The sequence below is a fragment of the Hemiscyllium ocellatum genome, chromosome 30 (assembly GCF_020745735.1).
Source record: "Hemiscyllium ocellatum isolate sHemOce1 chromosome 30, sHemOce1.pat.X.cur, whole genome shotgun sequence".
Taxonomy (NCBI): domain Eukaryota; kingdom Metazoa; phylum Chordata; class Chondrichthyes; order Orectolobiformes; family Hemiscylliidae; genus Hemiscyllium; species Hemiscyllium ocellatum.
Genome location: NC_083430.1, coordinates 34011029 through 34027106, shown reverse-complemented (window position 1 = coordinate 34027106; position 16078 = coordinate 34011029). Strand labels below are relative to the sequence as shown.

Sequence of the window (16078 nt, the reverse complement as noted above, 5' to 3'; positions counted from 1 at the left end):
ATGGTGACAGAAGCTATCTTTCATGGCTTGCTAGACAATTTCTCTGGAAAGTTAAGACTGAAATACATGAATGAGACTCTGAAGTCAGACTTGCTGAGGACTGGCATTTCTTTAAGGAACATTGGGGAATTAAGTGTACTTTGACAACAAATGGACAGTTTTGCAGTCATTGTTGCAAACACTAAGGTTTTATTACCAGATTTATTTACCAAACTCAATTCAACGCATAATCTGTCATGTGGGATTTGAACTTGTCTTTGAATTATTAACCCTGTTCTTTAACCATTATGTTACAGCAGCCATTTTTCAGCTACATTTTTTAGCATCAAAATCTTAAGTCAAAAGTTGTATAAAGTACAACTTTTTTCTGAAGAAGGGCTTATGCCCAAAACGTCAAATTTCCTGTTCCTTGGATGCTGCCTGACCTGCTACGCTTTTCCAGCAACACATTTTTAGCTCTGATCTCCAGCATCTGCAGACCTCACTTTCTCCTTGTATAAAGTACAGCAGAGTATTATATACACACCAAGATGGACAAGGTAACCTAGATAAAAATCTCACCTTCATTAACAAACATTTCAACATGAAAATTCAACTGAATTTCAAGGAGCCTCTGGCCCTTCAGTTGTTCATTCAGGTTTTATCTGCAAGCTGGAGCTTGAAAGGGTTCCAACCTTCTCCATATATCAGAGCACTTTTATGCCTCTTATGTGTGCGTGTGTATTTTCAAGAATAAGTCACAATAACTTGAAGCTGAAATCATCTGGGTAAAAGCCATTTGGCACTGGTTCTCAAGATATCTCGTGCTCAAATCCCACTTGCTGACCCCCCTCACTCTCACTCCACAATCCTCTTTCCACATCTAATGCCCTTCAAACCCAGGAACTACCTTGTCCTATCACCACAGCTGAGTATTTCCTGAAACTACATTCATATTCAACTCTCTTGGTGCTAAGATTCTCCAGACAAAGCATCATTCTTTCTAATTGCAGCTCCCTACCAACCCCTAACTTCTCTTTGCTTCAAGTCTGTTCCATTTTATTTAACTCAAAGTGATTTCGCTAGCCTCCCAGGATTCCTCGTATCTGCCTTCTAAAGCTGCCTAGTTGTCAACACTGCTGTCACCAAGACTCATCAACAATGCCAGTTTTCTGCAAGAAAATGCAGTATTTAGAAAGTCAAGGGCAGCAGATACATAGAAACACCATCACCCCCAAAACTCCCTTTAACCAACACAACTTGAGTTGTCATTGAATCCTGATTTGGAACTACATCACCACTGCTTCACTGTCACTATCTCAAAATCATGATTTCCCTTTCTAACATCATTGTGGGCATGCTATAGTGGCTCAAGGTAGCTAAACACCAGCTTCAAGGGAATTAAGGATGGGCAACGCATTCTGGCTAGCCAGTGACACTCAAATCCCATGATGAATAAAGATGTTGGTTCCGTGTTATGTGGCCAACTGTACAACTCAGGGTGGACTGACAGAACAGATAGTGGCCAAGACCTGCAATAAGGAAGGTCAGGGAGATGTCTTACTCTATTTAACTGTAGTAAAAAGTGAGGTCTGCAGATGCTGGAGATCAGAGCTGAAAATGTGTTGCTGGTTAAAGCACAGCAGGTTAGGCAGCATCCAAGGAGCAGGAAATTCGACGTTTCGGGCCAGAGCCCTTCATCAGGAATGAGGAGAATGTGCCAGGCAGGCTAAGATAAAAGGTAGGGAGGAGGGACTTGGGGGAAATCTGAGTTTCTCCAGTTTCCTCATTTCCCCATCCCCCACCTTGTCTCAGTCGGTTCCCTCAACTCAGCACTGCCCTCCTAACCTGCAATCTTCTTCCTGACCTCTCCGCCCCCACCCCACTCCAACCTATCACCCTCACCTTGACCTCCTTCCACCTATCACATCTCCATCGACCCTCCCCCAAGTCCCTCCTCCCTACCTTTTATCTTAGCCTGCCTGGCACATTCTCCTCATTTCTGATGAAGGGTTCTGGCCCAAAATGTCGAATTTCCTGTTCCTTGGATGCTGCCTCACCTGCTGTGCTTTAACCAGCAACACATTTTCAGCTTTTTACTCTATTTAACCACAACATTACATCTTAAAACCAAGTAGAGAAAAATGCCTAGCCACTTTAAGGCAGCAGGGTGGTTCAGTAGTTAGCACTACTGCCTCACAGTGCCAGGAATCTGGGGTTCAATTCCCCACCCCAACAATTCCCTCTGGGTGTGCTCTCTCGCACCCAAACCCTCCAATGCCCTCTGGGAGTCCTCTCTTCCACCCCCACTTCCTGCTGCGAGCCCTCTCTCTCTCACCCCAATTCCCTCTGGGGGCCCTCTCAATCTCTCCCCTCACCCCCCCCCAAGTCCCTCTGGGCACCCTTTCTCCCCCCCCTCCCCATTCCCTCTGGGCACCCTTTCTTCTCTCCCCCCCCTCCCCATTCCCTCTGGGCACCCTCTCTCCTCCCCCCCACCCATTCCCTCTGGGCACCCTCTCTCCTCTCCCCCCGTCTCCTCGCACAGGGCTCGTGTTACATCTGTATTCACCTCTTCCGACCGCGCACCCCCTCCCCTCACCAAAAATATTGATCACCCTGACACCCCTCTCCAAACTCCACACCCTGCAGCCCCCCCGCGGGTACCTGTTGGGGCGGTACAGCGGCGGCAGTGCCTCTGACTGCGGGGGGATCGGGCTCAGCTCCCAGCTGCTGGGCGACTCCAGCGGCTTCACCTCGGCCCGGAAACAACCCGCCCCCATGCGTGGGCTCCTGGGAGCTGTAGTCCGCCACGATCCCCTCTCAGCGCATCTGCGCAGACTGGTACCGGGGAGACTACAACTCCCAGCATCCAGAGCGGGTCACTCCGCTCCGCCTCCCGAACCCACCGCCCATGCGGAAGCTAAAGGTCGGTACGGGCGGGTAGGACAAGGAATAAACGTGGTAGACTCTGGTCTATTTTGTGTTTCACAGAAATAACTGTTGAAATAAAATTAGAAGGGAGACATTTTAATATTAAGTTAAATTTGTTGAAGGTGCAATTATAAACACAACCTGCGTTCAAAAACAATGGTATCTACAAAACCACTGAACTTTGCAGGAAGAAGCCATTTAGTCAATTGTGTCTGTGCTGGTTTCTCTGAAGTAGCAAAGTACCTAGTGCCACTCCCTGCCTTCTTTCTTTGTCCTGCAAGACTTTCCTTTTCAGTTCATAATCCAATTCTCTTTGAAAGTTTTGCTTGAAACTGCCTCCGCTGCACTCTCAGGCAGTACATTACAGGTTCTAACAGCTTGCTGTGTGAAAAACCATTCCACACATTACTGTTGCTTGTTTTGTCAATTACTTTAAATCCGTGCCCTCTACTTCTCAGTCCTTTCACCAACCCAGGAAGAAAATTAAGTAAAAGTGATTAATGACACATCTACAGTACTATAAAATGGATCTCCATGCATCAATCCAGTATTAATGATTGCTTACTTGATTTTCCTTCTAAAAGTGGAACAATCACCACTCCCTTCGTGACTCCCTTGTCAGATCCACACCCCCCACCAACCCAACCTCCACCCCCGGCACCTTCCCCTGCAACCGCAGGAAATGTAAAACTTGCGCCCACACCTCCACACTCACTTCCCTCCAAGGCCCCAAGGGATCCTTCCATATCCGCCACAAGTTCACCTGTACCTCCACACACATCATCTATTGCATCCGCTGCACCCGATGTGGCCTCCTCTATATTGGTGAGACAGGCCGCTTACTTGCGGAACGCTTCAGAGAACACCTCTGGGCCGCCCGAACCAACCAACCCAATCACCCCGTGGCTCAACACTTTAACTCCCCCTCCCACTCCACCGAGGACATGCAGGTCCTTGGACTCCTCCACCGGCAGAACACAACGACACGACGGCTGGAGGAGGAGCGCCTCATCTTCCGCCTGGGAACCCTCCAACCACAAGGTATGAATTCAGATTTCTCCAGCTTCCTCATTTCCCCTCCCCCCACCTTGTCTCAGTCGGTTCCCTCAACTCAGCACCGCCCTCCTAACCTGCAATCCTCTTCCTGACCTCTCCGCCCCCACCCCACTCCGGCCTATCACCCTCACCTTGACCTCCTTCCACCTATCCCACCTCCATCGCCCCTCCCCCTAGTCCCTCCTCCCTACCTTTTATCTCAGCCTGCTTGGCTCTCTCTCTCTTATTCCTGATGAAGGGCTTATGCTCGAAACGTCGAATTCTCTATTCCTGAGATGCTGCCTAACCTGCTGTGCTTTGACCAGCAACACATTTGCAGCTGCAATCTCTAGATTTCTCATGATTTTAAATCCCTCCAACAAATCTCTCAACCTTCTCCCCCAAGGACTGCAGTCCAAACGTCTCCAATCTTTCTATGTGACCAAAGTTCCTCATCATTATTATTAATGTTTTCGGCACCTGCTATAATACCTTCACCATACTTACTGAAGTGTGGTGCCCCAAACTGGGAAGAACTCACGCTTACAAAGCTTCCTTCACAACCTAATGGAGTCTTAATTCACTTCAGCTGTCAGTTCAATTGGTCAGGATGAAGATTGAGCATTCAGATCCCAATCCAGAAACTTGACCACAAAAGTCTAACCTGACATTTTAGTACAATATTGAGGAAGCACTGCACTATTGGAGATGCTATCAATGATTGGACATTGAACCAATGCCATATCTGCTGTTTCTAATGGATTTAAAGTTCCATGGTATTATTTCTAACTGTTTATCCCTCAATGTACATCACAAAAACAGATAATTTACAATGCACCCAGAGGGAAACAAAAAGTCATACTTGAAAATAAATGCACTGGATTCCATTTTGAAGTATACAAGGTGTGTCAGACTGGTATGTGTCATTTGCCAGTTTTACTGGATTTTCCTGTGCACAAAATGGTTACTGGGTTTCCTAGCATACAGCAGTGACCATAAGTCAAGCTATTACATTGTAAATCATTTAGGAATCCCTCTGAGCATGCAAGATGTAAAATAAAAGCAAATATTATTTACAGTTGTTGAAATACTTATTTTCGTAGTCAATGTTTAAGAAACATTTTTTTTTCTGATGGAGCAACCATTTTGGCTACATAATAAGTAAACAAATGACCATTTGCTCCTTCTCACTTGATAAATCCAAAAAGAACCTAGCTTTCTCCACTGCGCAACATGGAATTCAAATACAACACAGAAAGAAATTATTCAGCTGTTTGAAAGAATTACCCATTCAATTGTAGCCCTGCATGTTATACATTTACAGATATTTATCCAAATGATTCTACAATTAGTATGGTATTCACTATTCCACTACTTTCTCTAGGCGTTCTATCTATGTGAAAGGTAACTTCTGATATCAGTCCAAAATTTGTTTTTTATTGATTTGATCCTGTGGATATTCAAATACTTAATTTATTATTTTTAAATTAGAACACAATTGATGCATAGTGCTTCAGTACATTTTATGTTCATGAGAGCTAACGCTTTGTATGTGAGAAATCAAACCTGGGAAAAATCTGTTTTTTATCGGTTGAATCATGCTGTCTTTTACAAATGGAGCGATGAGGAGAAACGTAACAGGGTTATTTCAGATGCAGGTGTCAATCAGAATCTGACAGCCTGATAAATACTTGCAGCTTCTGGGCAGTTGATGCACTAGTAATACAAATGTGATCTAGACTGTCCTGGAACCTTTCAAGAGAGTAACCTTTTCTATTTTTCTATTACCACCCTCCCCACCCATTATATCTGCTAATCCTTCCAATGGTTTCCTCCTCAATCTTCTAGCCTAAAATCGTTACCATTTTGCAACGCATATTGCTCTAGTCATGAATACCACATAATTGCTACAACTAATGGAGTGGGAGGTTACATGAAGACCTAATGGCAGAGAACCTTTGATCTTGTCTCCAAGTATGTTTCCAGGCAACAAAGGATGTCAGTGTGTTGACTTGGTGTCAGAGTGCTGCAGGAACTTCAAATCTTGGACTGATGCCCAAATAAAGCTGCTGAACAAGAATCAGTCCAGTTAAAAATGAAAACATGGCAATATAATCCAGTTATAAAGAAACTGGATTAGTGTTGCTGGAAAAGCACAACAATTCAGGCAGCATCCAAGGAGCAGTAAAATCGACGTTTCGGGCAAAAGCCCTTCATCAGGAATACAGGTAGAGTGCCTGAAAGGTGGAGTCTCTTCAGGCACTCTGCCTGTATTCCTGATGAAGGGCTTTTACCCAAAACGTCGATTTTACTGCTCCTCAGATGCTGCCTGAACTGCTGTGTCTTTCCAGCAGCACTAATCCAGAATCTGGTTTCCAGCATCTGCAGTTATTGTTTTTACCTATAAAGAAACTGGGCCTAGCTAAATGAATGGAGGCTGTGGAAACAGGCGATTTGGCCCAACAAGTCCACACCAACTTTCCAAAAAGTATCCCACCCAGACCCATTCCCCTAACTACTGCACCTAACCTACACATTCCTGAACACTATGGACAATTTAGCTTGGCCAATTCACCTCAGCTGCACATCTTTGGACTGTGGGAGAAAGCCAGTATACCTGGAGGAAACTCACACAGACATAGGGAAAATTCCAGTCACCCAAGGCTGGAATTGAACCCAGGTCCCTCACTGTGAGGCAGTAGTGCTAACCACTGAGCCACCATGCCACTTCAATTCTTCTATTCCTTTAAATATCCTTAAACAAAGTTAATACTTTTTAATTTTAAAAATTCCAATCAACATTTCCCCATGTTACGTTGGAGACAATATCATGAGATCTTCTTGGATGCCTGAACAGCTTCACCTGAGACAGGGAATTTCCTCTACTGGCTGGTTTACATTTCAGATTTTGCAGGCTGTCCAACTCCTTTAGTTATCAATTTGAATTGGTACTAGAAAAATGTTTTCCCTTTCTTATTACTCATAGGTAGTGAGCTCTAAATGATTGAATAACTACCAAAGAAAATTAATAAATCAAATCATAATGGTGTTCCTTGTAGGACATGATGTAATTCCTTTTAGTGCCAGTCAATTGTAGAAAGCCTCAAATATGTTAGAGGGCAGTGTGCTTTACCCCCAGTTACACAATTTGGCACATCCTGCCTTGCAAATTGACAAAAAGCCAAGCCCTTGACCTCTGAACTCTATCCTCTGTTCTCAATGATAGGGCATTGATCAGCTAAGCAACAACAAACACGAATTTCCCCAAAATGGTTATTCTTTAATTTCAGTCAACAATCTCCCAGTAATGTGTTAACTTACTGTCCCAAACATGAAGTATACATGAAATGTGATTTTCTCAGGAATGTTGTTAACATCAGAAATTTTGTAAAAATACTATGCTAATATTAAAGGCGTGAAAACAGGGTACTTTGATAACTTCAAACTTTGCAGAATGAGTGAGTCGTATCTGAAGAGAGATAAAGTGCATACATTTTGTAGTTGTAGTCTGCTTGGAATGGAGAGTGGGAGTGAGAAATCTGAGTTTGGTGATAAGTGGGCAAAGTTGTGTCATCAGTTCTGGACTATTGTCTGTAGTTAATAAGGTTGATTTTGTCAATAAAGTTCACAATGGCAGAAGAACATGCCCCTGTGGAATGCTCCTTCTGCAATATGTGAGAAATCAGGGACACTTACAGTCTCCATGGTGACCATGTACGCAGGAAGTGAGTACAGCTGCAGCTTCTGATTTGCCACATGGAGCTGCTGACAGACTCAATACGGAGCATCTGTGAGGCTAAGAATGTCATGGATAGCACATTTACTGAGCTGTCACACCACCTGTCAGGACTACACAGACAGAGAGGAGTTGGGTGATCACCTAGAAGAGGTGTAAACATGGGCAGGCAGGGCAGGATTCCCCTGTGACCATTCCCCTCTCAAGAAGGTTGGGATACTGTTGTGGGGAATGGCCTCTCAGGAAAACAGCAACAGCAGCAGCCAGATCAGTGGCACCATGGCTGGTTCTACAGAAGGGAGGGTTGAAGTTTAGATGAGCAGTGTGATAGAGGACTCTAAAGTCAGGGGCACATTTATGCATTTCTGTGACCACGAGCGAGACTCCAGGATGGTATGCTGCCTCCCTTGTGGCAGGGCCAAGGAGTGGTTATCTGGGAAAAATACTACAACATAATGTAAAGCTTTGTGGGTCACCATATAGAACACCTCACCACAGCAAGGAAAATAATTCACATTTAATTAGAAGGTGTTGGTTAAGTGGTCTCAATAGATTTTGCTGAGTTTGCTAACATACCAACAAAGTAAAGAAACAAAATTACATTCAAGTCTATATTGAGCTCATTTTCTTGACTATGTCAAGTTATGTTAAATGAATGCAAACATGAATTCACCGCCCACTTGAATTAGTTGCTAGCAAAGCTAGCATGATGATGTTTGTTGTTTTAGTTGTCTAGGCTCTGAGTAAGTATAAAGGTACCAATAGATGCATTTTAGCATCACAAGGAAATGTCTCAAAACTTATGATTCATTATCATTCTCATAACCAGTAGTTTTTTCAGATTTATCCCTGGTTGTTCATGGTGCAGAATGCACAAAATCACACTTCAACATAGTTCATCAAAAGTGCTTGGAAGTGTTTTGATTTGACAAAGCAGCACATAAATGCAAGCATCTATCAATTGTCTACCATGTTTACTAAGATAACAACACTGGAATCTCATAGCTCTTGAAAAGGCCATTCAGTCTATCATGACTGAACCCGTTCTTTGAAAGAGCTACCCAAAGTGGTTGGCACAGTGGCTCAATGGTCAGCACTGTTGTCTCACAGCCTCAGGGACCCAAGTTTGATTCCTATCCTTGGGGACTGTCTATGTGGAGTTTATACGTTGTCCCTGTGCCTGAATGCGTCTAGTCCAGGTGCTCCAGTTTCCATCCACAGTTCAAAGATGTGCAGGTTAGGTGGATTGGCCATGCTAAATTGTCCATAGTGTCCAGGGATGTACAGGCTAGGTGAACTAGCCGTGGTAAATGGGGATAGAGGTTTGTGTGGGATGCTCTACAGAGGGTTAGTGCAGACTCAATGTGCTAAATGGCTTCTTTCTGAACTAAGGATCTTAATTCTAGTCTCCTTGTATTTCCCTATGGTCCTACACATTTTCAAAAGGTACAATTGTATCTGGTTCCCCACATTTCTGGCATTGAATTTCAGATCACAACAACTTGCTGCATTAAAAAATAAATCTCCTGTCTCCCCTTCTTTCAACAACAATTTAAAATTTATGTCCTTTGGTCATCTAGCCTCCTGTAGGAGGAAATAGTTGATCTGTATTTACTTTATCAAAACTCCTCAAAACCTCATAAACATCACAAACTCAGTGACATGTTCTGCAAAAGATTACTGTCTTAAACTGTGAAGAGAGAGGTTAAATGCATAGCTTAGATACAATTACTTTATGCATCAGTGATGAATATATGGTCTTGTCCACTAAGAGAGATAGTGGGCGCTGATTATATCAGCATACTGAGAGAGATAGTTCCATTAAAATTAGGTATTAAGTATAATTAATCAAATAAATTGATAGAAATCCACAACTGTGTTTGCTGTTCCTGTGTCATAGAGTCATAGAGATGTACAGCACGGCAACAGACCTTTCGGTCCAACTTGTCCATGCTGACCAGATATCCCAACCCAATCTTGTCCCACCTACCAGCATCTGGCCCATATTCCTCCAAACTCTTCCTATTCATATACCCATCCAAATGCCTTTTAAATGTACTAACCTCCACCACTTCCTCTGGCAGCTCATTGCATACATGTACCACCCTCTACAGGAAAAGGTTGCCCCTTCGGTCTCTTTTGTATCTTTCTCCTCTCACCCTAAACCTATGCCCACTAGTTCTGGACTCCCCCACCTCAGGGAAAAGGCATTGTCTATTTATCCTATCCATGCCCCGCATGAATTTACAAACCTCTATAAGGTCACCCCTCAGCCTCCGACGGTCCAGGGAAAACAGCCCCAGCCTGCAAAGCCTCTCCCTACAGCTCAAATTCTCTAACCCTGGCAACATCCTCGTAAATCTTTTCTGAACCCTTTCAAGTTTCACAACATCTTTCTGATAGGAAGGAGACCAGAATTGCACGCAATATTCCAACAGTGACCTAACCAATGTTCTGTATAGCCACAACATGACCTCCCAACTCCTGTAATCAATACTCTGACCAATAAAGGAAAGCAAACCAAACGCCTTTTTCACCATCCTATCTACCTGCAACTCCACTTTCAAGGAGCTATGAACCTGCACTACAAGGTCTCTTTGTTGAGCAACACTCCCTAGGACCTTACCATTAAGTGTATAAGTCCTGCTAAGATTTGCTTTTCCAAAATGCAGCACCTCGCATTTATCTGCATTAAACTCCATCTGCTACTTCTCAGCCCATTGGCCCATCTGGTCAAGATGCCGTTGTAATCTGAGGTAACCTTCTTTGCTGTCCACTACACCTCACAAATAGGGACAGCAATAGACCACACCATTGGTTATACCATACTACTTTTCTGGATATTGCTACATCCCTTGACTGACTTAGTGTCCAGTAGTCTACCAATTTAAACTTAAATATACTCAGTAATGAAGCATCCATAGTCCTCTATGGCAGAGATGATGGATTGAACTGCTTCACTGTTTGATGTGTCCAACAAAATGACATGAAAAGAAACAAAAGGAGGCAAGGCCCACAAAGGTCTCCTGGGAAAAAAATTACAACAAAAGTAAAAGGAAAAAATGATTTCACATTTTTCTTCTAAGATTCCAAATGGTTTTCTCACTGTGAACAAAGCTAAGCCAACCTGAGCATGGTCATATGCCATTTTTACCATTGAGCTTTCTGCTCCCAAGTACAAAACAGCTCTTGTGACTGATTCCACCTCTCTATTAAGCTTCTAACTTTAGCCATCCATTGTCAAGCCCTATTCTCTTCTTTGCTCTCCCTGAACAAAGTTGAGTTCAGGAACTGTCCACATGGCAACCATTGTAACCTTTCCATTCTACCCAGAGCAGAGATGTGCTCTCATAGATTAATTAGCAAATGTAGCATAGTACATAGTTCTCAATCAGTGTATGGTACAATAAACATTCACTATTTTCAATTATGTGACATTTGACTTCATGGCTGAAGTTCATTTTAATTCTTTGAGTATTGAATCTGTAGATTTCTAGATATGCACACCTTCAAGGCAGTCTTGCAAGTTGTTTCCTGCATACATGTACGGTTATACATCAATATATGGAATTTTCTACTACTTCGGAGACCTAGGCCTTGGTTTAATCCCAACTGTCATGCCAGAGGGGTGCAAAATGGTTTTTATGTCACGTCGGGTTCTTAAATGTAGTGTCCTGGTATTGGAGTTCTGATCCACCTGCCATTCAAGTCAAACCACTTTAAGAGGAAGGCAACTCTGAAATTTGCCATTGAGATTCTAGTGATAACATTGTTCCCTGTCTTGCTGAACTGGTTGATTGATTCCAACCTCCTCCAAACTCTCCACAGAACAACCTCCACATTTGGCTGATCCAATGTGATCAATTGAAAATTACAAAACTGAAAACAGATCTTTGTTGGGTAAATAATAAGGTTCAAACAGCAGCTAATGGGGTAAGAGTGCAGATTGGCCTTGATCAGACTGAATAGGTTTAAGAGATTGAACTCATGGAGCTGTACCTCATCAAGGAGTCTACTCCTGTTCCTCTATTCCTATCACCTATTTTCTGAATGGACTTTCTGCTCCAGATAAAAGCATTTCATAAAAGGTATATGATGTAGATAATTTTGAATCCTTGCCAGGATTTTATTTTTAAAAAGAGGGTATTTTTCAACCTATTTTATCTTATTTATCCAAACAGAGACATCTCTGCTCCAGACATTAATATCTGCATGTCTTTGCAATAGGAAGTATAGACAACTCTCATAAGATCTGTCTTGATAAGTGTTTTGACTCATGAGTGTATGAGACACAGTTTATAACCTTAAGTAGATAATCCTGGCTGGTATGCCCTCATGCAATAGAAGCAGTGCTATGCTGCTTATCTTTTGGAAATGATGTTAAACTAATGGATCTTCTGTCTCTCCATGTACATATAAAAAAATCTTATGGTTCCTTTTCAAAGAAATGCAAAGGCTTCTCCTAATGACCTGGTGAATAGTTAGCTCTCAATAAATGATCTGACCACTATCACGTTGCTGTTTGTGGAAGTTTGCTTTGTGAAAGCTGGCTGGCAAATCTCCTAAAATAAAGCTCTTTAAGATGACCTGAGACAATTAAGTAATCCATTTAAGTGCTAATATTCTTTCTTTGGTTCCATTTCACAATCTGCACTTAATTTAATGACGTCACCCATCCGGCAGCAGTAGCATGTTACAATTAATCTCAGCAGTCCCAGGGGCAGCAGGCAAGTCTTCTTTGATCGTTGTCCTGGGAACCATGCAGGGAAGTGCACATGTGACCGTTTGATAAGGACATTATCAGCCCTGTTTGTAATCATCTGATGGGAGGCAGTCTAGACATAAAATAGCTGATAGTGCAAGGTACTGATGACCATCCAACACTAGTGGAACTGTACCTCAGTAAGACTTCAGAAAAGGAGAGTGAAAAGGAGAGGCAAACAGAAAGGTTTGTTCAAAGGATTCTCCGACATTGTTATAGTGATTACACTTCAAAACTATACTATAGAAGTTACAAAATGCTTTGAGACATTATGAATTGCACTTTATAATATAATACTTATAATGCAATACTTCTTTCCTTACTGTTCAGTTTAAGAAGAATATTATGAGGTACATTTTCATGGCCTAGTGTGAAACTCAACATTGGGTCAGAATCCTAGAACTCCCTCCCTAATGGAATTGTGGGTCTTTCTAGAGTATATGGACTGCAGGGGTTCAAGAAGGCAGCACACCACCACCACCTTCTCAAAGGCAACTTGGGACAGGCAATAAATTCTGGACCAGCCAGTGATGCTCACATCCTGTAAATGAGTAAAAATGTCATCTGATTGTGCCATGAACTCCAATTGTGTTCTTGCCCCTCTCCAGATTTATTAGTTAACTGAATTTTGGTTCCTCCCTCTGCTTGCTGCCAGAACATGAGAACAAGCCTTTGTATCAGTAGACTTGTCACATGCTACCGTAACGCCATCATCCTCCTACAACTGATTCCATCCAAAACAAATAGGTATAATGCTCATACTAAACACCTTTGTATGTGTTTGTAACCACTGACATACATCTGCTCAGCTGCTAAAAAGAATGCACAGATATATTTAGCATGTTCAAGAGATAAAACAGTGTGGGAACACATAACCTTGTCAATATTAATCTATATTTCAGTGCAGATTGAGATGTATTGTTTGGCCAGATTTGTTCAAGCAAGTGAGGTTTAGGGATACAATAATTCACTATTTCTTATTTCAGAATGACCAGTATGATTGCAGCCCAACCCTCGGCTTATATAATACTTATATTCTAAACATTTCCACATGAGTTTTTCCAAGAACTGAAAACTTACAATGCAGAAGCATCATTTGACTCAACTACTCCTGATCAGTGTTAGAATTGCTCAATATCATCTTCACACTCTGTTTAACTCTTTCCGCTATTTCACCTCATCCTTCCATCATTTTGTTGGTTTTGACCAGTGGTGGTGGGGGGGAGGGGGGTCGGGGGGAGGGGGGTGTGGGGGGGTGGTGGGAAGGGAGGACGTTGAGGGTGGCATGAATATATTTCAGAGGATTGTTTTTCATTCTTGCTGTTCTTGGAAATGGAATTAGAACATTTCAACGTGTGTTTTATATTTGTTCCTGCCTGATGATTCACAATGTTTCATCCATTCATTGAAGTTGTCGCAGCTGTCATCAGTCTTAGCTACACCCACACAGACACACAAGAGAGCAGAGCTATTAGAACACCAACCTTTTATGCTGCATTAAAGACAGCACAGTGAGCATAATGACAACTGATGGTTCTAATCACAGCCACATCAAAGCTAACATAGGTGATTGAGCAGCTACTACTCCCAAACACATTGGAAGCGACCTAATAGTTGACCACAAAGAAGTGAAGCCAAGTTACAAATTTCAATGCCAAGTTGTTTTCCACTCATTCTTCTTAGAACCCAAAAAATTGTGTTCCTCAACTTCCTCATACAATGTACAGGCTCCCAAAATAACAAAGCTAGGACAGTACATTATGCTCTATGCTGTGCCCAGTGGAAACAGCAGGGCATTTCAATGAACTGGATGGTGGTATCAGGACTGAGCCACATTGCTGCCGACAATCTAATTAAGTCCCGACAGAAAGGCCCATGGATGGCCTTTATGCCTCTTCACCAGTTGAGATCCTCAAGGGAAAATAATGCCCAATTAAGGCTGGTGTTGCTACTGACCAAAGCAGCTTGTCCTGCTGCCTTGTGGTAGAAATGGCATACAAATCTTTTTGGTTGCTTGAGCTCATTCATGGGCATCTTCCATTCAGGAGCACTCAGTGCTTGTTCAAGGGAAGACAAAGGGCCCCATAACACCAACCCCCTGCCCTTTCTGCAGAACCCGTCATTCAGTCTCACTATCATTTACTTCTTGCCTGAGCCCTCTCGCAATTGTGATCTGCTAGTGGGTGAATTCTGGCTGTAGCCACCTGGAGGTGGAAATATGAAATTAATGTGGATCTTGCTGGAGATATGTGATTAATGTGGACGTTTGTCCCAGAATCAACCAGTTTCACCTGCTTCATTAATGATCTTTCCATCTTCAGCTGCTTTGTCAATGCCCTTCCTTCCATCATGAGGTCAGAAGTGAGGATGTTGACTGATGATTACACAATTTTCAGCATTATATGTGACTCCTCAGATACTGAAGTTGTCATCATCCAACTGGAGCAAGACCTGGACAATATTCAGATTTGAGCTGACATCACTTTCTCAAGGACAACTAAGGATGGGCAATAAATGCTGGCCCAGCCAATGTGGCCTATATCTCACGAGTGAATAAAATGAAATGGTGATAGCACATAGATAATCCCACTGAATGGGATTATTTTTCCACAATTATACATCTGATATGTTCCCATGTTCTTAAGCAGCTTTGGTTTATCCTGCTCATTGTAACTTTTGTTGCGCTCGGTTGAGAATGACAGAGGCAAATCAGTTGCTTTGGTTCTTAACTTGGGATTTTCTCCTTATAAACCTCTCTGCGTATCCACCTCTCTCTCTCCTTTATACCACTTCGTAAAACCTATTTCCTTATAAAATCCTTTGGACACTTGTCCTAATATCTCTTCATGTGGATTGATATCAATTTGTATTTCACAATATTTAGATAGATTCCTGAATAGGGAAGCTTTGGAAGGATATGGTCAGGAGCAGGCAGGTGAAACTAGTTTAGTTTAGGATTATATTCAGCATGGATTGGTTGGATCGAAGGGTCTGTTTCCTTGGTGTATGCCTCTATGACTCTATTGAAGCCCATGAGGATATTTTATTCCATTAAAGGCATTATAAATAAATGAAAGTTGTTAAATGCAGGAAATAGATTCATTGGCTAAAGTATAGGAGAAACAAAATAAAGACTGATTGACACATCCAATATATATTGACACTCAAATCGTACCTTCATTACCACAATATCATGGTTACATTTTCTTTGTGGCATTAATTCCATTTTTGTATATAAGTCAGTTCTCACTTCAACAAAGAAGCTAACTGACAAATGTAGTACTACTCTAACAGTAAAATAAAGACAATGTGCTCCCATGATCACATTATAAAGTAATAAGCTATTATTGGTGTCAGCAGCAGAAGAGCACCTCTTTTGTAACATGGAGCCACTCTATCATCTCATGATACAGTAGGCAGGGTGTGAATTGGCCCAAGTACAATTGACACATTTTCTGAATGAATTATTTGGATGGGTATATGAATAGGAAGGGATTGGAGGGATATGGGCTGGGTGCTGGCAGGTGGGACTAGATTGGGTTGGGATATCTGGTTGGGGGGACACGGATGGTTGGACCGAAGGGTCTGTTTCCATGCTGTACATCTCTATGACTATGACTCTATATCAAGATTCA

At 42.4% G+C, this 16078-nt stretch overlaps 1 protein-coding gene across 1 annotated transcript in view; it reads right to left on the bottom strand.

Annotated features, from left to right (window-relative positions):
- LOC132830169 (phosphatase and actin regulator 4-like) overlaps positions 1-2734 on the bottom strand; it is a 175923-nt gene extending 173189 nt beyond the window's left edge. The window contains exon 1 of the mRNA XM_060847709.1: positions 2644-2734. The gene's annotated coding sequence lies outside the window, so the exon portion shown is untranslated. The remainder of the gene's footprint in view (positions 1-2643) is intronic.
- Positions 2735-16078: the final 13344 nt, after the last annotated feature.